Genomic DNA, 22,451 nt, shown 5'->3' on the forward strand with positions numbered 1-22,451 from the left:
GAGGTGAGGCTGGCAGGTCGATAGTTCCCAGGGTCCTCCTTTCTTCCCTTTTTAAAAATGGGCACAACATTCCCCTTTTTCCAGTCAGCAGGGACTTCACCTGACTGCCATGACTTTTCAAGTATCATGGAGAGTGGCTTGGCAACTACATCAGCCAATTCCCTCAGAACTCTGGGATGCATCTCATCAGGTCCCACAGACTTGTGTACATTGAGGTTCGTTAGGTGGTCTCCAACCTGATCTTCCCTTACAGTGGGAGGGGCTTTACTCCCCTGGTCCCCATCTTTTGGTCCATTGATTCGGGACGGGTGAGGAGAGAAGTTGCCGGTGAAGACCGAGGCAAAGAAGTTGTTGAGCACCTCAGCCTTCTCCTCGTCCGTTGATACAAGTTCGCCTTTCTTGTTCATCAAGGGGGGTACGCTTTCTTTAACCTTCCTTTTCTGGTTGATATACCTGTAGAAGCCCTTCTTGTTATTCTTTACGTCCCTTGCCAAATTCAGCTCCATCCTCGCCTTGACCTTCCTGACCTCCTCCCTACACAACCGGGCCGTTTCCCTGTATTCCCCCCAGGGACACCTGTCCCTGCTTCCACTGCCTGTGCAGTTCCCTCTTACTCTTTAGTTTGACCAGCAGGTCTCAACTCAGCCATGCTGGTCTCTTCCCTTCCTTGCCTGATTTTTTACACTTGGGGACTGACAGCTCTTGTGCTCTATGGAAGGTGTCCTTACAGATCTGCCAACTCTGTTCCGTTCCCCTGTCCCTGAGGACCGTCTCCCAGGGGGTCCTTCTGACTAACTCCTTGAAGAGCTGGAAGTTTGCTTTCCTAAAATTTAGGGTCCTGACTGTACTCCTCGCTTTTCCCATGTCCCACGTCTCCAAGAATCGAGAACTCTATCATATCATGGTCGCTAAGACCAAGACGGCCTCCCACCACGACATCTCCCACGAGTCCTTCTCTGTTTGTAAACAGCAGGTCAAGCGAGGCACCTCCCCTGGTAGGCTCGCTTACCAGCTGCGTCAGGAAGTTATCCTCCACACACTCGAGGAACTTCCCAGACTGTTGCCTCTCTGCTGGGTTGTATTTCCAGCAGATGTCCGGCAAGTTGAAGTCCCCCACAAGAACAAGGGCTAGCGATTGCGAGACTTCTGCCAGCCGCTTGTAGAACACTTCATCTATCTCTACATCCTGGTTGGGTGGTCTATAGCAGACTCCCAACAGGACATCTGCCTTGCTGGCCTTCCCCCTCGTCCTTACCCACAAGCACTCGACCTTATCATCACCACTGTCGAGCTCTATACAGTCAAAACACTCCCTAACATACAGAGCCACCCCACCGCCTCTCCTTCCCTGCCTATCCCTTCTGAAGAGCTTAGAGCCATCCAGTGCAGCACTCCAGTCATGAGAGTCGTCCCACCACCTTTCTGTGATGGTGACTATGTCATAGCTATCCTGCTGCACAAGGCTTCCAGCTCCTCCTGTTTATTGCCCATGCTGCGTGCATTGGTGTAGATGCACTTGAGACGGGATATCGATTTCGCCCCCAACGTTGCCATGCCGCCCCTGGGCTCCTCACGAGCGAGCCTGCTTATATCCCCTACCCCCCTTCAAACTTAGTTTAAAGCCCTCTCAATGAGTCCCACCAACTCATGGGCGAGGATCCTTTTCCCCTTTGGAGACAGCTGATCTCCATCAGCCGCCAGCAGGCCCGGTGCCGTGTAAACCTCCCCATGATCGAAAAAAACAAAATTCCACTGGCAGCACCAGCCTCTGAGCCACCTGTTGATCAGGTGAGTTTTCCCAGTCCTTTCAGCATTCTTCTCTGCCACTGATGGGACTGAGGAAAACACTACCTGTGCTCCCGATCCTGCAACCAATCGCCCCAGTGCCCTGATGTCCCTTTTGATCACCTTTGGACTTCCCTCTGCAACCTCATCACTGCCAACCTGTACAACCAGCAGCGGGTAATAATTGGAGGGCCTTATGAGATCAGGGATTTTCATAACGTCCTCCCCGTCTCTTAGGTCCCCTCCTTCTGCTTGCCAGCAAGAGGGTAGGGGATCCTCCGCTCCTTGTGGGGCCTGTCCTGGTTTCGGCTGGGATAGAGTTAATTTTCTTCCTAGCAGCAGGCATAGTGTTGTGTTTTGGATTTACTAGGAGAAGAATGTTGATAACACGCTGATGGTTTTAGTTGTTGCTAAGTACTGCTTATGCCAGTCAAGGACTTTTCAGCTTCCCATGCTCTGCCAGGTGCACAAGAAACTGGGAGGGGGCACAGCCAGAATAGTTGATCCAAACTGACCAAAGGGCTAGTCCATACCATATGATGTCATGCTCAGTATAGAAACTGGGGGGGGGGGGGGGGGGTTGGCTGGGGAGCAGCGAGCGCTGCTCGGGAACTGTCTGGGTATCGGTCGGCGGGTGGTGAGCAATTGCATTGTGCATCACCTGCTTTGTATATTATTATTGTTATCATTATTATATTGTTATTATTATCATTACTATTTGACTTTATTCCAATTATTAAACTGTTCTTATCTCAACCCAGGAGCGTTTCTCACTCTTACTCCTCCAATTCTCTCCCCCATCCCATCGCGGTAGGGGGAGTGAGCGAGCGGCTGCGTGGTGCTTAGCTGCTGGCTGGGGCTAAACCACGACAGGCCTCCATCTGCTGCCTTGGCCCCAGGGATGGCAGGGTGCGGTTCCACCAATCTATCTCCCTCTCGCACTCCCTGATACTCCTCAGCCGTTCCACCTCCTCCTTCAGCTCTGCCACCAGGCTGAGGAGACCTGGTCACAGCCAAGACATTTGCCGTCTCCGCTGCCCTCCGGTACGAGCGACAGGCTCAGGCACTCCCTGCAGCTGGAGACCTGGACGGCTGCATGTTTGTGCGGGAGCTCCATCTGGGTCGCCGCACTCCTTCTGGCAGAGGCTTTCGGGCGAGTGGTAACCGTAGCTGCCACGTATTCTCCTGGGAGGACGATGACCACTGCCTGAGTTTCCCTTTGGAACTAGGAGGGGGGGACTTGGCCTTCCCCGCGCGGGCTGCCCATGCAAAGTGCCGTGCACACTGACGCGCCACGGCCTCCTGACGTGTCCTGTTTGCCCGTCCTGGTCGCCGCGCTCCCGGTCACTCGCGCTCCCTGGGGGCTACTTTTATAGGTGGGGGGATTTGGCTGCCATCACTCCTGTCCCCACCCACGCTGCGTCACAGCTGCTGCACGTCAGCAGCTCGCCCTTTCCCGCTCTTCCCTGCTCTAGGCAGGGGGCTGGGCTGCCCGCTCTCTCCCTGCGCTTTTGCCACCTTAGCAAGGGTGCCCCGGCACGAGCGTCTGCTCCGGAGCCCTTCGCATCGGGGACTGCCACCGGGAGGATGGGAAGACGGGGCATCGCTCCAGGTGGCGGGTGCCCGTGGGAGAAACCACACCGATCAGCATCAACGCTGGGAGGACGGAGGCCTCCATCACTGTCCCAGTACCAGCATCGCCGCCCCAGCACCAGCATCACTGATGCAAACAGAAACCGCTCTGTTATGACCGAGGAACTACCTCACCCATGAGCTATTTTCCAAAAAGGGCTACTGTTGCTTGCCTGACATAAGCAATGCCCAAACAGGGTTTCTGATACGCCTCCTGAGCACAGGCATGCAAACAAGGGATTGCTAAGACTCAGAGTAACTCACATCATTTAAGAACCCACAAATTTAATGGGAAAATGACCACAGAGAAAGGGGCCTTTTCAGAATCACTATCTATTCCTTTTCCATGTCCATATTTTCCTCACCGTGGGGCGGAAATACAGGCTCTGCAGCCCTGCAGCCAAATACGGTTCTGCGCAACATGGGGGAGAAGAAAGTAGAGACACCTGAACAGGGAATTTCAAATCTGTGAAGAATCAAGTAGAAACAGTTGCAAAGTGTAGCACCAATTTACAGACATTTAAACCTGATGGAGTCCAGTAGTAGAAGTATTACAGAGAACTAGAAGGGAGCACTGCAATCAAAAGGGTAAGCAACACAGACAGCTCTAGCTCCACATTTTCACCCAGTTGCCTTAAACAAAACAGGCTTGGGGTCCCCATTGCTCACTTCACCCTGGAATACTCCTATTCCTCGTCTGACAGCTGCTCTGCGCCTGGCTGAGGACAGACACAATCCACACTGACAGGAAGCAGAGATAAATACTGCACTTTCCGTGGTGACGTTTCCTTGGAAAAAAATACTTGGGGAAAAAAAAAACCAAAACAACCACAACTTGTTACTGCAAGAACCAGGAAGCAAAAAAATCCCTGACAGATTGACTGGAACTTCCTGGCTGTGGTACAGCCATCCACCCTCTGTACCCCCACTTCCCAAGAGCCGGCAGCACAGCTTGGGTTGGGGGGAAAGGCAAGGATCAGACCTCGGGGCCAACAGAGGGGCACAAGCATCTGCCAAGGGAGCCGCATCCAACCAGGAGCGCTCCCCTGGCTGCTTTGAAATCAAAGCCCCGGCGCGTGCTCTTACCAGGAGGGAGGAACAACTTCCATGGCTGGAAATCCCCATTTGTCAAAGGCTGTCAACAAAGATGAGGTGGTCCATGAGCACCAGACCCACGTGAAGGCCTGGGGACAGCAAAGGCACCTGCTCTGCCCCCACCACAGCATGCCCGCTCCACAGCCTGCAGCCGTCTCTTGGAGAGGAGGCCGCTCCGCCTTCCCCTGCCCTGCGGACGTGAAACACCCACCTCCAGCTCTCAGGGCTCGGGCTGGCGACCCTCGGGGCAGCAGCAGGAACCGCTCGGACCCTGCCTGTGGCCTTGGCCCTGGGGCTGAGCACTCGCGGCTGGGCTGGGGAGCTGGGCCATGCTGGGGCCCAGGGGCACTGAGGTCTCCAGGTCCCTGTCCCCAGGCCCACCCACACTGGCAGATACCTGCCCCTGCCCCTGCCCCTGCCCCTGCCCCTGCCCCTGCTCCTGCTCCTGCCCCGGCCCCCCCCCGCCTCTCCCCCATTTCTCCTCAGCCTGCTCGGCCTCTGCCCCCTCCGGCCCCGCCCCAGGCTGCCTGGGACTGACAGGCCGCCTCCGGCTCCGCTCATTGGCTCAGCTGTGGCCAATGGCGGGGCTGTTGCCAGGCGGGCACAGGAAGCAGGAAGGGAAGTGGGGGAGAGGAGGGCAGGCAAGGAGGGGAAGGGAGGGCAGGGCAGCTTGCCTGTATTTGCTCTGGATCGGCAAGGCTTTCTGAAAATGCAGCTCTGCCTGTGCTGCCAGCAGCCACAGCCCTGGGCAGGAGGAGCTGTGTGCCGGGAGCCGCTGGCATGGGCCAGGCCGGCAGCAGGCAGGAGACAGGGCTCTGCCCCCGGTCCCGCTGGCCGTGCTGAGCCCAGCACCCAGGGCTCTCCTCAGGCCTCGCCTTCCCCCGGGCGGTGAGGAGGAGGGACGCCCTGTCCTGGCATGGCCCAGGGCATCTTCCTGTGGCCAGGAGGAAGGACAGAGCCCCGTCCCTCTGTCCGTGGGGGCTGACCGCTGGCCTTCGCTTCTGTCCTGGGGCTCCCCAGCGCCGGCAGGCCCCGCAGAGCTTCAGGGCCAAGCAAATGCTGGGGCACCAGGGGCTCCTGGGGCTCTGGGCGGATTTGGGCATCTCTGGAGCTGAGCAGAAGTCTCGCAATCGCCGGCCCTTCTTCTCATGGGGGACTTCAACTTGCCGGACAGATTCTATCTGCTGGAAATACAACCCAGCAGAGAGGCAACAGTCTCGGAAGTTCCTCGAGTGTGTGGAGGATAACTTCCTGACGCAGCTGGTAAGCGAGCCTACCAGGGGAGGTGCCTCACTTGACCTGCTGTTTACAAACAGAGAAGGACTCGTGGGAGATGTCGTGGTGGGAGGCCGTCTTGGGCTTAGCGACCACGATACGATAGAGTTCTCGCTTCTGGGCAATGTAAAGAGGAGGGGCAGCCAAACTGTTTCCATGGCCTTCCGGAGGGCAGACTTTGGCCTGTTGAGGACGCTGGTTGGGAAAGTCCCTTGGGAGGCAGTCCTGAAAGGCAAAGGGGTCCAGGAAGGCTGGGCCTTCTTCAAGAAGGAAGTCTTAAGGGCGCAGGAGCGGGCTGTGCCCGTGTGCCGTAAGACCAACTGGCAGGGAAGACGACTGGCCTGGCTGAACAGGGAGCTTTTGCTGGGACTCGGGGAAAAAAGGAGGGTCTGCCGCCTTTGGAAGAAGGGGCAGGCAACTCAGGAAGAGTACAGGGATCTTGTTAGGTCATGCAGGGAGGAAATTAGAAAAGCAGAAGCCCAGCTGGAGCTCAATCTGGCCACCAGCAGCCCTGGTGCGTGCCTTGCTGCTCGATGCTGCCGCTGGTGCCATCTCTTTCTTGCCATCAGGCTGGGGGCTCGGAGACAGCCAGCCCTACACTGGGTCTTGGGGCCACCGGCAGGGGACTGGGGAACCTGAGAGGCACACTGGGGCCAGCTTGGGGCTCTGGGTCGGGCAATTGGCGCACCAGCCCCACCACCTTCACTCTTTGTCCCAGTGGGTGTAAACACTGGATGCACACTCAGCAAGTGTGCCCTCAGGTCGGTGCGGGGTGTCCTCAGCCCCCGCAGCATTTTGGCCTGGACTTTTTTGCGCAGCAGCCTGTCCCGGGCTTGCACGTCACGGGGATCCACACTCCGCGCCCTCTTGACCAGCAGCAAACAGGGTGGGCGGGCGAGCGGCAGATGCGGGGTGCTTTGCCCCCCAGCGTCCCCAGGGCTTCTGGGTCGCTCGAGCACCAAGGTGGGCACGTTGGTGTCCTCGGGTGCCATGTGCTTGCTGCTGCTTGCTTTTTGCCTGCTACTGCCTGCCTACTGCTGCCAGCCGCCGTGCCGTCCCTGCCCAGCCTCCCCTCCCACAGGGTTTTGGAGTGTTTTGCCACCCAGCACACCACCAACTTCTTCTTGGGTGACATGTAGTCCTGCGGGGAGGCGTCTTGCGCCTTGGGGGTGCCGTCTGGCGCGGGGCGCTTGGCCTGCTTGCTGCCTGCCTTGCCCAGGCTGGGCACCCGGCATGAGATGGCACCCAGCAGCAGCAGCAAGCGAATCAAAAGCACCTGGGGCTGCCTCCGCAGCGCCTCATCCACTGGTTGGGACATGCGGGATGGATGGTGCTGGGGGGCCAGCCAGGGTGCTGACCAGGGGAATTGGCAGCAGGATCTGCAGGGGGCTCAGCAGGGGCCTCTCCACAGGACCCTTCAGGAGATCCTTCCAGGGACTCTCCAGGGGACCCTTCAGAGGAGCCTCTGGGCAACCCTTCAGGGGACTCTCTAGAGGACTCTCCCTTGAAGGCTCCATAGGAGTCTCCTAAGGAGGGTCCCTGGGACTCTCTGGCAGCCCGGTTGGGAGGACCGCCGCCACCCCACCCTGCTTCCTCGTGGTGTCCAGCAAGGGGGATGCCGCCACCCCCCCGCAGGAGGGGTCAGCATCCCCCCGCGTCGCTGCTGCCACTTGGCCCTCGGGGCAGTTGGCCTCTGCCCTGTCCTCTGAGCAGCTGGGGAGCTGGTTGAGGAGGGCGGTGCTGTTGGGGATGTTGGGGATATGGGGGACGCTCCTGGGTCCAGACACCCTCTGCCCTGTACTCAGAGAGGTCCGGGAGCTTGTTGAAGGAGGTGGTCAAGTCAGGGACATGGGGGAGGGTGTCCTCGCTTTCCCCCAGCCCCGCCGCCACCACTCGCTCCTTGGGGCAGCTGCCCTTCGCCACATACTCACAGAGGTCAGGGAGCCTGAGGACGAAGGTGGTCAAGCTGGTGCTGTTGGGGACGTCGGGGCCGCTGCCCGTGCCATCCACGGTGTTGAGCCAGGCGAGCATAGTGTTGATGCTGGTGCCACCTGCCTGCTGAGGAAAGGCCTCGGCGAAGGCATCTGGTCCCTGCTCTGGCAGGTCCGCAGGCTTCTCCGGGGCCGCCGGGGTGGTCACCACTGCTGAAAAGGCAGACAAAGGCAACCCAAAGCCCAGGGCGATGCAAGCTTGCCTCAGTGCAGGCCACCCGCCCGGGGGTCTGCCACCCCCCCAAACCTCAGTTTGGGCTTCATCGTGGTTGTGGCGGTCGGGGGAGCCAGGGCGGACCGGTAGGGGCTGGCCGCTGGGTTGCTGTCCTCGATGGCCACTGCATCCTTCTTAAAGGCCTTCTGGGCACAGGCGGGTGGGTTGTGGAAGGCAGGGGTGCCCTGCACCCAATGCTGAGCAGGTACGCTTAGGGTTAGGGGGTTAGGGTTTAGGGCTCTGAAATCACATCTGTCACAGCCAAACACTGGGGCTCTGCCATTGCTTTGCCTCCCAACACCGTCGCTCTCATGCTCAATCTGAGCAGAGCCCTGCTCTGAGATTACAAATGTCCAGCGATTTCTCCCACTCCAGAGGCGTAAGGGCTTAATGCTGTTGTTGGTGCTCACCTCCCCTTGGCTACTCTCTGCCTACTCTTACTCCCTTTGATGGTTTTTTAATAATTTCTTCTCTTTCCTTAGTGCCGTCATTTTTTAAATTTTCTTTCTACATCTCCGTTTTAGTTTGCTGTCCCTATTTCATAATTTTTTCCCTTTTTCCCCCTAATCCCTGTCGCTTTTTAAGTTTTCTACTTTTATCCCATTCGCTGTCTTTATTTTGCTGATTTTTCTTGTAATAATGTCTTCTCTTTCCCTAGTGCCCTCTCTTTTTAAATTGTCTTTCTCCATCTCTTTGAGTTTGCTGTCCCTCTTTTTTAATTTTTCCTCTTTATTTCGCTAACCCCCCTCGCTTTTTAAAGGTTCTTTCGATGCCTACTTTTATTCCCTTTGCCGTTATTTTTAAATCATTTCTTGTCTTTCCTTAGTTAGTGCTCTCGCTTTTAAAATTTTCTTTCCACATCCGTTTTAGTTTGCTGTCCTTTTTTTTTTTAATTTTTCCCTTTATTTCCCTAATCCCTGTCGCTTTTTAAATGTTCTTTCGATGTCTACTTTTTTCCCCTTCGATACCTTCATTTTTAATTATTTCTTCTCTTTCCTTAGCGCCCTTGCCTTTTAAATTTTCTTCCTACGTCCCCGTTTTAGTTTGCTGTCCCTATTTTTTTCATTTTTTCCTCTATTTCCCTAAACCCCCTTGCTTTTAAAACTTTACGTCGACCTTTATCCAGTTCACTGTCTTTATTTTTTAATTATTTCTCACCTTTCCTTAGTGTTGGTCGCTTTTTATAATTTCTGTCTGTCTTTGTTTAGTTCGCTGCTGTTATTTTTTAATTCTTTCCCATCTTCCCATCCCTTGGCTTTAAAATTTTTGTTTCTATGTCTGCTTTTACCTCGTTTGCTGCCTCTGGTTTTTTTCCTGTTTGTCCTCTACCCAGTTGCTTTTGAAATTTTCTTTCTAGGTCTACTTTAATCAAACTCCCTATCCTTATTTTGTTAGTAGCTTTTCAGTCTGTCATGTACCCCATTGCTTTTTTAAATTTACTTTGTATGTGTCTCTCTCTTTGTCACCCTTTCTTTATTTTGTAGTTTTTTCTTGTCTTTCCTAGTAGATGTGAGGTTTTTTTCCCTATGTCTAGTATTATCCCATCCAGTGCGTTTATGTTTAATACTTTCCCGTCTGTCCTGCAGCCTGCGCTTCACTTTGTACGTTTTCTTCATGTGTCTCCATTTGTTCACATCGCCATCTCTATTTTTTCCTCTCTTAATCCCTTGGCTTTTAAAATTTTGTTTCTGTATGTAGTGGTAATCTAGTTTGCTGTCCCTATTTTTAGTTCTCTGCGGACGGTCCCGTACTTCATTGCATTTTCTAGTTTCCTTCTCTGTCTACTTTTGTCAAGCTCCCTATCCCTATTTTTTAATTCTTTCCTGTCCCATCGCTTTTGAATTTTTCTGTCTCATCTTTTATTCAGTTTGCTCTCCCTATTTTTAATTTTTTTCCTGTTTTCCTTACTCTGTCACTTTTTAAATTTTCCTTTAATGTCTCCATGGATCTAGTTGCCTGTCCCTCATGTTTAATACTTTTCTGTTGTGTACCTTCCTGCTTTTAGAATTTTATTTCTAAGTCTCCATTCACCTAGTTCCCTGTCCCATTTTTTTTCTTTCCTGTGTTTCCCATAGCCCATCGCTTTTTATTTTCTCTTTTGAATGTCCCTCTACATAGCTCCCTTTAACAATTTTTAAAATTGCCTGCCCCTGTCCTGTTCCCTTTCTATTTCTCGCTCTAGCCATCTTACGTTCTCTATTTTTTAATTCTTTCCTGTGGTTGTTGCTTTTTCTTTCTGTTTCATTTCCCTTTTGTAGTTTTCTCCGTCTCCCTCTATCCAGTTCCCGATCGTTTTACCCCCGCCATCTCCAGCTCTCTGTCTCCTGCCTGCATGTGTCTCATTCTCCTTGTCCCTCTCTGCTGTTCCTGTTGTCCTGCCCCGTCCCTTCCATCTCTCTCCCCTGCCCCCACACTCCTATGTATTGCTCCACCTCTCTGCTCCTGTGGTTCTCTACTCCATCTCCTCCTCGCTGCCCTCCATTTCTCTCTCTCTCGACACCCTGGCACGGTTCCCCGTCCCTCTCTTGTTCCCATTATCCCATTTTCTGGCTCCCTGTGCCACACCTCTTCTCCACCTCCCTCTGTCCTTCCGCCTGCTTCCCTCTTTTCCCTCTGTTCCGCTGCCTTTGGGCACCGAGCCTCACAGCCAACTTGCTGCCGGGATTTCTGATGCACATAAAGGAACAGTCCTTCACTGCCTCCTTTGTGCTCCTGGGTGCATTTCCAGCTGTGGGGTTTGGGGAAGCAGCTGTGGTTGGGTCCAGGGGAGGGAGTGATGTGATGTGGGGCTGAGGTGATGGCCCCCTGTTCCCCATGGGCTGCAGCTGTGGGCTGGGGCAGCCCAGGTGGGACTCGTGAGGTCAGGATGGGGCTGGGCCAAGGCTTTAAAAAGGCTGCAGGCCAGGGCAGCCCCAGGTGCAGCTGTTGGGGGTGAAGATGGCCCTGCTGCACCAAGGAGCTCCAGCTGGGGAGGGGGGGCTGCCTGAGCATGCCTGCCTGTGGGAGCTGGCTGAGGAGTGAGACAAAGGGGCTTCCACAGGCAGCTGTCTCCAGCAAGGCATGGCCGGCCGGTCCCCACAGCGAGGAAGCATCCCTCCCGGCCAGAGGAGCGACAGAGCGTGCCACCAGCGCACGGCACCGGGAGCTCAGTGCCTCCGTTGGCTGCACGCGTGAGCCGCCGTGCATCTGGGAAGCCTCGTGGGAGAGGAGCATGGAGGCACCCGCCGCCCGCTCCTGGGAGGGCGAGGGTCAGGCAGCGGGCACTGCGGGGGAGGAAGGGGCAGAGGCAGAGAGAGAAGCCTCGGGGCAGCGAAGGTCTCCTGCTGGCACTAGGAGCTGTGGTGAGTCGCGTGTCCCCTGCCGTGCGTCCGCGCCCATCCCTGCCGTGCTTCTCCAGATCTCTGCCGGCCTCCGTTTCCCTTCCAGGCTGTCCGGCTCCCCAAAGCTTTTTGCTCTTCTGCTAGCACTGCCCTGTACACAGGCACCTTCTACGTTTCCTTTCTCTGCCTCTGTCTTTCCGGCTCCCCACCCTCTATTATTTCATTCTTCCCACGCTGCCTTTTCCCCCTGTTGCTTGTGAAAATTGTGTTTCTAGGTCTCACTCTACCCAGCAGCCTGTCTGTTTTCAGTGACTCCCTCTGCTCTGCACCCTGTTGCTCTTCCAGTGTCCTTTCCCTGTGGCTGGCTGGCTGTCTTCCTCTCCTGATAGTTAACTTCTTACCTGTATGGCCAGTACCCCGTTGCTTTCTAAATTTCCATTTATCCAGTTCCACGTCCGTGGTTTTATCCCGCCTGTCCTCTACTTCATCCCTTTTTAAATTTTGTTTCAATGTCTTCCTTTAGTTAGTTAGGTGACCCTAATTGTAAATTCTTTTCCTCTCTGTTCCTAATCCCTTTGCTTTTTAAATTGTCTTTCTACATCTTTGTTTTAGTTCACCATTGCTACTTTTTTTTTTTCCTTATTTCTTTAATCACTGTTACTTTTAAAGTTTCCTGTCTACATTTATTGTTTGCTGCCTTCATTTCTTAATTATTTCTTGTCTTCAGTAGTGCCTTTGCTTTTAAAATTTTCTTTCTACATCCCTGTTTTAGTTTGCTGTCCCTATTTGTTAATTTTTCCCTTTATTTCCCTGATCCCTGTTGCTTTTTCAATGTTCTTTCCACGTCTGCTTTTTCCCCTTTGATGTCTGTTTTTAATTATTTCTCCTCTTTCCTTAGTGCCTCGCTTTTTAGATTTTCTTGCTGTGTCTCCGTTTTAGTTTGCTGTCACTTTGTTTAATTTTTTCCATTTATTTCCTTAATCCCTGTTGCTTTTTAATTTTCTGCGTTTATCCCGTTTGCTGTCTTGGTTTCGGTCTTTCAGTTATTTCTTGCCTTTCCTTAGTGCCCTCACTTTTAAAATTTTCTTTCTACGTGTTTTAGTTTGCTGTCCCCATTTCATAATTTTTTCCTTTATTTCGCTAACGCCTGTCGCTTTTTAAATGTTGTTTCCGTGCCTCGTTTTATTCCCTTTGCTGTCTTTTTTTACTGTTTCTTGTCTTTTCTTAGCGCTGTTGGTTTTTACGTTTTATTTCTACGTCTCGGTTTTAGTTTGCTGTCGCTATTTGTAAATTTTTTTCTTTATTTGGTTAATCTTTCTTTCTACCTTTATCCCAGTCGCTGCTGTAATTTCTTCAGTATTTCTTGTCTTTCCCTAGTACCCTCGCTTTTAGTTTTTTTTTTTTTCTATGCCTGCGTTTTCATTTGCTAACAATATTGTTTAATGGTTTCCTCTCTTAATCCCTTGGTTTTTAAAATGTTGCTTCTATGGCTGCTTTTATCTAGTTTGCTGTCCCTACTTTTAGTTCTTTCCCATCTGTCCTGTACCTCATCGCTTTTTAAATTTTCCTTCTATGCCTACCTTTGCCAAGCTCCCTATCCCTATTTTTTATTTGATTCCTGCCTGTCATGTATCCCATTGCTTAAAAAATTTACTTTGTACGTCTCCATTTAGTGTGTTGTCCCTATTCTTTAATTTCTGTTTGTTACTTCTCCTAGTCCTTGTCGCTTTTAAAGTGTTCTGTGTCTACTTTTATCCCATTTGATGTCTTTAGCTTTGAATCGGTTCTCATCCTTCCTTAGTGCTGCCTTTTTAAAAATTTTATTTCTACATCTCCATCCTAGTTCGCTGTCCCTATTTTTTTTTTAATCTGATACAATTACAAATACGGGTATTTGAGTAAGTGTATGTATCTATAGTGGTGTTATCTACAGATACAGAGTTACAAAGGGTTCTCATACAAATGCATCCATGTCCAACATAGATAAGTACAGTTTCAGGGGTTTCATTGGGATGTAATTCAAAATGGCAAACGCTTTGTTCAGTGTCAAGACGAATGTCTTGGGCCTTAATGGTGTTACTTTCACAAACAAATCCCTGTTGTTCCCGTACCACACAGGCATCAGCATCGATAGTTTGCCACTTATGCCCATTTTGTCGGGCCCATACTCTATGTTTTAGTGGATAGAGTACGGTTCCGTTATGGCTTAACCCCAGCGCAATGATCGGGTGGGTATATGGTGTATACCAAAGCACTGCGTATCGTTAATACGAAAGCTGTGGCCTTACTGTCGGGAGGGTTCTAGGTAAAATTGATTAGGCGCCACCAGGATTGGAAGTCTCTTTCAAATTGAGCTGCGTTATTCCAGATTACCTTTTGAATTTCAGTGGGCAAGGTGCCCTCATCGCCTTCTCTTAGAACTGTTGTTACAATAGATTGTATCCACCATTGGGCTTGAATGCAACTAAGAGCAAGAGAGAGGCTAGTTTGAGCTGTGCCTAGAGCGCCCATGATTAGTTGGTGGTCTCTTTCATTGATTCTTTCCCACTTAGGTAGTATGTCAGCTACAAGCCATCGACTAGTTCCCAGTGCTGACAGAGAAGACTGTAAGGGGTCTTCTAATTTGTTCAAATCGCTTGTTGTTGTGCTTAATTTATTCATGAGTATTTCCGCATCTGTACTATTCAAGACTCCCAATCCTGTCCCTGTGACACCGGTTACATCTCTCTTTGCTCGCTTTGGGGAGGTGAGAGTTTGTCCATGTAACCATGCCAACCATCCTGTACAGGATGTATTTAGGAATGGTGAGCAGGTAGGTTTAATTGTAGAGACGTTAACCTGCATTGACAGTTCCACTCGTTTAAGGGACCATGATGGGTTAAATAGTATTTGCTGTTGTCCAGTATTTTTGATCACATATGGTCCCATATCAGAAATTTGTGGGGATAGGTTTTTCTTACCCATTACAGTCGGGGCGGATGTTACTGTACTAGGCTCAGTAATGTCTATTTTAAATTTAAAGGATAGTCCCATGCCATGGCGAGCCCAAAGGCAGACTACGAGAGCAGGCTGCACTAAGGTAAAATTGTACCAACAGTCCAGTCTCAGAGGCACAAAGTTTTGTATCTTTTTCTGTTGGGTGTGATGTGATACTGTACACAGAAATCTGAGATGCCTTCTCGTGAGCGGACCCATTGATCATCCGGCATCCTATTTTAATTTCTTTCCCTGTCGTTCCCCGAAGTTGAGGAACGTTACCATCAGCTTCATCTTCGTCCCAGCTCCGTTTGTTTTCCAAGTATACCTCAGTTCTGTGCATGACCACGATAGAAAGGTTTAAACTTCCCATACTCGCGGTATACTTAACACGACCTTGAGACCATGGCCATTCTATGGTTCTTTGACCACAGGCTCAGAGGAGCGACATTGCTAGGGTTTGGAATAGCAACATGAACACAGCATTTCCGTTTGCCATCCTGCGGGGTGCTGCAAAAGGGAGAGAGAAAAGAGGGGAAAAAAAAAACAAAACCCAAAAACCCAAACACAACCTGTTTCGGCGGGGAGAGTCTGAACAGGTTACCCCTTTTATGATACAGGATAAATCCACCTAGTAGTAATTCTGTGTTCTGTACCACTGTTATCAATAGCTTCCCAAGCAAGTGTGCCATGAGGTTTAGTCAGAGTCATAGGCACATTTCCAATTTGTGGTAAATTAACCATAACCAGTTGTCCTGGTTGAAATGTTATCGGGAATTTTCCTTCATCGGCAGAGGGAGTATTAGATTTGGTCTCGGTAAAGAATGCTTGACTCATGGGGCTTCCAGTGGGTCCCTATCGATTATGTAATTGGTGAAGTATTTTAGAAAGTCGAGTATCCCACCGTGCCTTGTGCGGTTCAAGGCTTCTATTTAATAAGCCGTTAGCTCTTTCCACTATGCCGTTTGACTGGGGGTCATCTGGGGGGTGAAATATCCATTGACTTTCTTCCTGGTTTGCCCATTCTTGTACCTCCTTGCATGAAAAGTGTGAGCCATTGTCACTTTGGATGGTATCAGGGGTAGGCAGACTTGAGAACCAAGATGATAGCCCTCCTACTGTATTTCATCCATCAGCTTTTCGACACTTAGTTGCCATAAGCAAACCAGAGACTACTTCTACTTCTGTGAGGATATCGATACCCTGCAGAAAGTTTCAGTGGTCGAATATAATCCATCTGCCAGGTAGACCACAAAGTTTTTCCTTGTTTGATAGGTAAGGGGGGGTGCTTTAGCAGGGTGATTTGCTCATCGTTTTAATTTGCATTGAGGACATTCTGCGAGAACAGCTTTACAAGTATTCCTGCCTAGAGGCCAACCTTTGCTTTGTGCAGAAAAGGAAAAAAAAAAAAAAGGTGCTTCTGTGCATGTGTGACCTAATTTTTGATGTAGCCACTCTCCCAACCGGCACCACTCAGAAGCTGAGGAGTTCTCTATTTTCTATTTTCCTAACCTTTGCCAATTCATTACTTTTTGGTTCCAATTTGTGGCTGGTTTCTTATGTTTGGCATGAGCTTTTACCCATCCCATCTTGAATGGAGTTTTTCTGGCTATATTCAGTAATAATTGCCAATCTTGAGGTCTCCAGATTGGAGATCTGTTTACTTCCCAGTTTAGGGATTCCCATTGACAGAGCCATTGTGTCGCACCAGCCCGCACAGCATAGGAATCTACGTACATCACCTTTGCTCCGGTTTGTGCTGCTGGAACAACTGCCCTTAGTTCTCCTACTTGTGCACTACCTTCACCACCTTCTACTACTTGATTGCTGGTGGTAATTTCTAATGCAGCAGCCTTAGATTGCCATTTCCCAGTTATTCTTTTTGCTGAGGCATCGGTAAACCAAATGTTTTCTCTTGGTGTTCCCTCAGTGAGGGGAAGTGCGCTGAAAATTGGTGGGGGTTGAAAAGGTTGTTGTAATGCTAATGGGTCTGCATTTATAGGCTTTTGTAATTTGCAGACCTTAGGATGCCCTTCGGGTAATTTCATGTCCTCTGCAATCCCTGTCAAGTAGGCATACCACTCTCTGACTGTAGGTTTTTGTGCAACTCCTTCTGGGGGAGCAGTTCCCTTTAGAATTGCTTCTAATAAAATAAATGGACCTTTGGTTTGTACAGATTGTTCCTGGTGTATTTTTTCAACTTGTTTCACTGCTCGCACGAAAGACAAAAGGCCCTTCTCCCACTCAGGCTATCTCTGTTCTGTCTCTTTAAATGCGGTTGAGCTGAACAGTAAAGGTCTTTTTGGTCCCTCTGGGCCAGTTTGGAATAGGTTACAGTAAGTACCATGCTCAGCAAAACCCCATTCTGCTCTAATAGGGTCGTGGGGGTGTACGGGTCCCAGCGACTGCTATGGTTTTAATTCCTGTGTTAGAGTTTTGATTGCCTCTTTGTGTTCTGGATTCCATTTCCACGGTTTTCCCTTTCGTAAGAGTGAGTAAAGTGGGCGAGCAAGGATAGAAAATCCAGGTCCATGTTTCCTCCAGTACCCTAAAGTGCCCACAAGTTGTTGCAATTCTTTCCTTGAGTGGGGCATCTGTAACTGTTCTCTCTTACTGAGGGTGTCCGGTGGGATTGCTGCGCTACCTGCAATCCACCAAGTTCCCAAAAACTTGACCTCTCGGCTTGGTTTCTGACACTTCTCAGGTGGGATTTCAACTTCTGCTTTATGTGGTGCTTGCCATACTGCTGTGCTGCTTCCCCTGCCTCCCCAGGGGAATTTCCTCCCATCAGGATCTCACCTACAGATTGGTATAGTTTCGCATTCTGAGGAAGGGTAACTGTTTGCAACAGGTCAGCAAGTGCAGCATGAGCTATTGTAGGTGAGTGTTTATATCCCTGTGGGAGTCTGTTCAAGGTATATTGTACACCTTCCCAGGTAAAAGCAAATTTTTCTTTCTCCTCCTCCTGCAAGGGGACCATAAAGAACATCCCGTTCACATCTAGCGCTGCCATCCATGGGTGTGCGGCTGCCTGTAGTGTGGCTGTTAAGGTGGCAATCTTAGGGACTGCAGCCGTTAGCGGAGCTGTGTTGGCATTTAGGCGCCGCTATCAATTGTCAGACGCCATCTCCCATCTGGCTTTCGGACTGGCCAGCCTGGTGAATTGCATGGGGAGTGGGTTCTGGAGAGAATGTGTCGTTTTTCTAAATCAGCTATGACTTTAGAGGTTCCGTTTCGTGCTGCAGCAGAAATCGGGTATTGTGGTATGTTAGTAACTTGTGAGTCAGGGCTTGCAGGAGCTGCACGGAGTAAACGCACTGTAGCCTCCCAATCTTTATCCGGGTTAGGATTAACATTTGAACCAAAGCACCATATACGGCCGTCTGGGAGACGCCAGGCTCGGCCATTCAAAATACCAAAGCCCAAACTATTTTCGTTACGATTTTTCACTGCAAAGTGGGTAGACAGCATGCGTTTTTCACCCGGGAGCCTTAAATTAACCTTTGCAGTTTGACAAATAGCACTTGCTCCCTTCACTCCAGTAATTTTAACCCTTTGCCATCCGGGTCATATACCCAGCTTCTCAGCATCTTGTTGTGCCAGTATTGAAATTGCTGCTCCCGTGTCTATTAGGAATTTTATTAATTGTCGTCGAGGGCCAACTGGGATTAAAATATATGGGCCATTATTACCTATCCACTGATAGGAGTCCACTTGCCGGCCGGACGGACCCAATTGTCATCCAGGCACTACCCATTTTTTGATCCTGGATTTTGGGGAAGGAAAGGGTTATCACCCCCTCTCAGAGTTGGTGATGGTATCCGAGTGTTGGAAATGGTTTCCCTCCGATTGTGTCTTTGAAATGCATGAATTAGATGTTGGATAACGCTGGCAGGTTGTCTCTGAATTACAGCTCTCGGAATGCCTAATGTCAATGCTTGATTATATAGTTCTCTCCTCCTCTGACCCCTAGGTTGATGATTTACGGGTGTCGGTTCCCGGGAACTATTTTGGGGTGTTTGTTTAATTTGTCTGATGTTATCACTAGGATTTTCAGGTTCAACAGACTGATTACTCCATCCCACTTCTCGCCCATGTTTTATGCTGTCATGCATCAATGTTGCCCAGGTGGGGAGACCTCTGCGCACTACGACCCCTTCCTGCTCCTTGGCAACCTCCCTTATGTCTAATAGGGCACTGAACTCTGCGTTCCTCCTTATCTCATCTCGTTTTGTAATGAGGTAGGATTTGAGCATAGCAGGAGCTCCCTTAATTAATGGCTTTAGCATCTCATGATTCACGATTGCTGATATGGGAATGTCAAGAGGGCCGCCATCATACACGGCCTGGATACAGGCAGCTTTTGTAATAGCTGTGGAAAGTTCATTTAGGGATTTAATAGGTATTACTAGAGGTTCTCCTCTCTCCCGTATATCAATTCCACCAGCCCAGTATGCCACTCTACTGGTTATCGAGTGGGGATCACCTGGAGGCACGGGGCCAGCATGTAAAGAGACACCAGGGCCCCAAAATACATTGCTTTCATCGCCGTTTAGTAACATTCTGTCTTGTCTGGTTAAACATACTCTCCATAAATATTCAGTTTCAGTTTCGCCTGGCTTACGGCCATAGCGTTCTTGTAGGTCAGCCATTTGGCGTGGATCAAATGGGGTTATTTTTTGGGTACGATTTCCTACTCCACCCCGAGGCCCGGTAGTTTCTTCTGCTTTTATAATGGGCCTAGCGACATAGGTAGGGGCATTTGGAGGAGACAAAGAATCATCTTTCCCCGTTTCGTTATCATTGGGGTCACCCCATAGATTTCCATCCCATTCTTCAGGGGATGCAATTAATTTCCTAATTTGTGCAATGTCAAGGCAATTGGGAGCTTGCATGAGCATCATCTCAACCTTTTCTGCCAGCTTTTAGTTTTCCTCCTTTTCTTTCTGCAACTGTTTCTGTAGTTGTTCAGTTTGTAGGGACGGTATTAATTCAGCTGCCTTCCTGCCTTCTATTTTGTCCTTTAGATCCTGCTCCCTTTTATTAAACCTTTCTCTGTCCTCGCAGGCAGCTTCTAGGCAGGTGCCTAGCATTTTGCAAATGATTCCCTTTCCTTTACCATTTCTAATATTTCCCCTGGCTACTTTTAGCTGGTTTTCCACAGCTTCCCAATCATGCCAATTATCACGAGCCCATTCTTCGGAGAATTTGGGACTCGGACTTATCCCATGCATTTTTAAGTAATCACTGATACTACTTGCCATCCTGCCAACTATGCCAAATTGTCACGAATGCAGGTTTGGGAATCCTGCTGATTATGTCCATTTATTGTGAATGAGTGACTTGACACAGGCTGATTTAGTAGCAGTTTAGAATTTACTTGTAGCAAATCGCAGCATTTGCTTGTAATATTTTAATAGCACTCAGTCATCGGTGATTAACAAAGTGATTAGACAAAGCTGATCAAAACAGGGACTTAGTTACAGATTCGAAGATGGCATGGTTCACTCTGTTACTACGTGGAAGCGCATAAAGGACAATGAAGTTACACTGAGTTGGAATGATTCGCAGAGGGATCGTGGGTGCAGGGGATAAGGGGGACCCTCCCGTTGAGTCACGAGGTTCAGAACAGACCCGCCTGCTTTCTAAACTCCTTCTCAGAGAGGAGTCTAGGTGCGGCTGGGTCCGGTCTCAGTCTCAGACTTGGTTAACGGTTTATAGGAATAAGGATAAGGTAGCAGTGTAACACTCACTTTGAAATTAAATTGTACATCTACAGACTACTTAAACTGATTCACACGTGCATACACACAAACATGAATACATGTGTATACATATATATATGTAAAAGTGGTACACCTGTTAAAAATTCCCCTCGACTTCAGTGAAATACTCACGTGTAATGTTTTGGCATTTCTCAGCAGGCGAGGGTGGAGCCTCGAGGAGTGAAGGGTTTCAGCCCAGGATCCACTGTCGGTCTTTGGCAACGGACCTGCGATTTTAGCAAATTTTAGGAGTTTGCTAGCTCTGAGAGGAGTCCTGCTCAGAGGGAGGTGCTGGTGCAGCCCACTGCAGTCCAGGAGAGCTCAAAGCCTCCCTTAGGACTGCTGAGTCCTCCTGAGTTGCCTACCCCTTCTTCCAAAGGCCACACTTCTGCCAGCTGCTTCTAGAATATTTCATGTGTCTCTTCATCCTGCTTGGGTGCTCTAGAGCAGACTCCCACCCACGACAGCTGCCTTGTTGGCCTTCCCCCTGCTTCGTAGCCATAACCGCTCCACGCTTTCATCGCCATGGTCAAGCTCTAGACAGTCAAAACACTCCTTAGTGCTGTCTCAGTCTCCCTCCCCTGCGGGAGCCCCGCCCTCCCGAGGTGCCCTGGGGGGGTGGGGCGTGCCAGGGGGCGGTGCTTGGGGAGGGGCTGCACCCCGGGGGCGTGGCCACGGTGGGCAGGCCGGGCTGTGAGGTCACAGAGCCCTGCTGTGCCACGCCCTGAGGTGCTGTCCTGTGCCGCGGGCACCGCTACGGCAGTGCCGGCGGCAGCAGCAGCAGCGGCGGCATGGTGCAGGCACGGGGGCCTTTGGCCCCCACCCGCATCCTTATCCTCCTCCTCCTGGTGGCCCTGCAAGGCCGGGGTGCCTGGGCTGCTCCGTGGCGAGCGCGGGGATTAGGTATGCGGGCGGGCGAGGTCCGGCACCCAGCCCTGGGCAGCGTGGCACCGTGCCCACCGCAGCTGAGGGTGGCAGCGGGGCTGGGGTCATGACGGGGCAGGGCCGGGAGAGCAGCGGGGCCCGGCTGGGCTAGTTGAGCCGTAAGCCCGGGGGCATAGATGGGGCAACGGCGGGGCAGCCTCGCACTGGCCGGCAGGCTCTTCTCCACGAGATGCGGGGATGAGCATTGGTTTCCTCCCGTGCTTTCATGTGGGCTTCTTTTGTGTGCAGGAGAGATCTCCCAGTAAGAAATCCCCGAGGGGCCCTATGTTTGTCCCTCCGGTCCTTGAGGGGTCTTGCACGTGGCCTGGAAACGGTATTTTGAGAGCTTCCAGGTTGGTGCCAGCCAACAGGTCACTCAGGCCCCTCTGCAGATTTGGAAATCTCCACCCACGTCTGGGTCCCGCCCCATTACCTGGCCCCCCTCCAGTCACCGCAGGTCACCATGAAAGAAGTAGATCACAACATCTAATGGAAACGTGCTTGATTACAGCTGTGCCTGTAGGCGATGGCCACCCGACTTCTCCGGCTGATCTTGTCGGCGAGCCTCAGGACGATCCCCCAGGTATGTCACCGGAGTGAATGAGCACTGAGCTTTTACTATGCTGTCCATATGAAATCTAACTGCATGTTTTCTTGCCCAATGCTCAGACGTGCGGCAGAGCAGAGGGGGAATGGGTCGGGGCTCAGTGATGTGCCCTGCGGCACTCTGCCTTGCGAAGCTGTCTTTGCCAGCCTCTCCCAGCCTGCGCTGCTTCCAGTGCCCGCTGCAAAGCCAGCGGGCTTGTTGGGGCTGAGCTTAGAGCTGGTGGGACCTCCAGGGAGTCCTTTCTCCCGACAGCTCCGTGCATGCTTTCCTCTGGATCAGCATGCTCCAGGCACCCAGTAACTATCTGCACACTGCTCCTGAGAGGAAGGGAGAGGAGACAAGTGCCACGGGGCAAGCCCGCGTTTGAACTGCATTCAGTGCCGTTCAGATCTGAAGAAGTCAGGGGTCAGGGGCAGGTGAAAGCTGCACACCCAGCTTGAGGCCGGACACCTGACTTGACGGCAGCTAAAATGCAGGGCTGTCAGCTCCGTCTCGGGTGGCTTAGCTGGCTGTCTCTAGTTGTGGTTTAGGCAACTCGGTTGTGGTTTTCCTCTTGTTTTGCGGCTCTGTGGGCTCTTCACTGCCACCACCAGAATAGGTTTGCGAGAGCTTGGCGTTCAGTCCACTGTGTGATGGAGCTGGCATGATGGGCTGTGCTTCTCAGAAGGGCTCTTTCCTCAGCTGAACTGGCTACACAGCCCTGCTGTGCTCTCTGAAGGAAGGCATTTAGCAGCATCTTGCAGTTTGCCCAAAAAGCACTAAAGTGCAAACAAGATGAGATGCAATCTCCTAGTGTCTCAGCAGGTCAGGTTTTGCTGTCTACTGCTAAACTGCAAAGTCTCTAGCTCTTAAATTTTTCTCACACAT

The sequence above is a fragment of the Pelecanus crispus genome, chromosome 24 (genome assembly GCF_030463565.1).
Source record: "Pelecanus crispus isolate bPelCri1 chromosome 24, bPelCri1.pri, whole genome shotgun sequence".
Taxonomy (NCBI): Eukaryota; Metazoa; Chordata; class Aves; order Pelecaniformes; family Pelecanidae; genus Pelecanus; species Pelecanus crispus.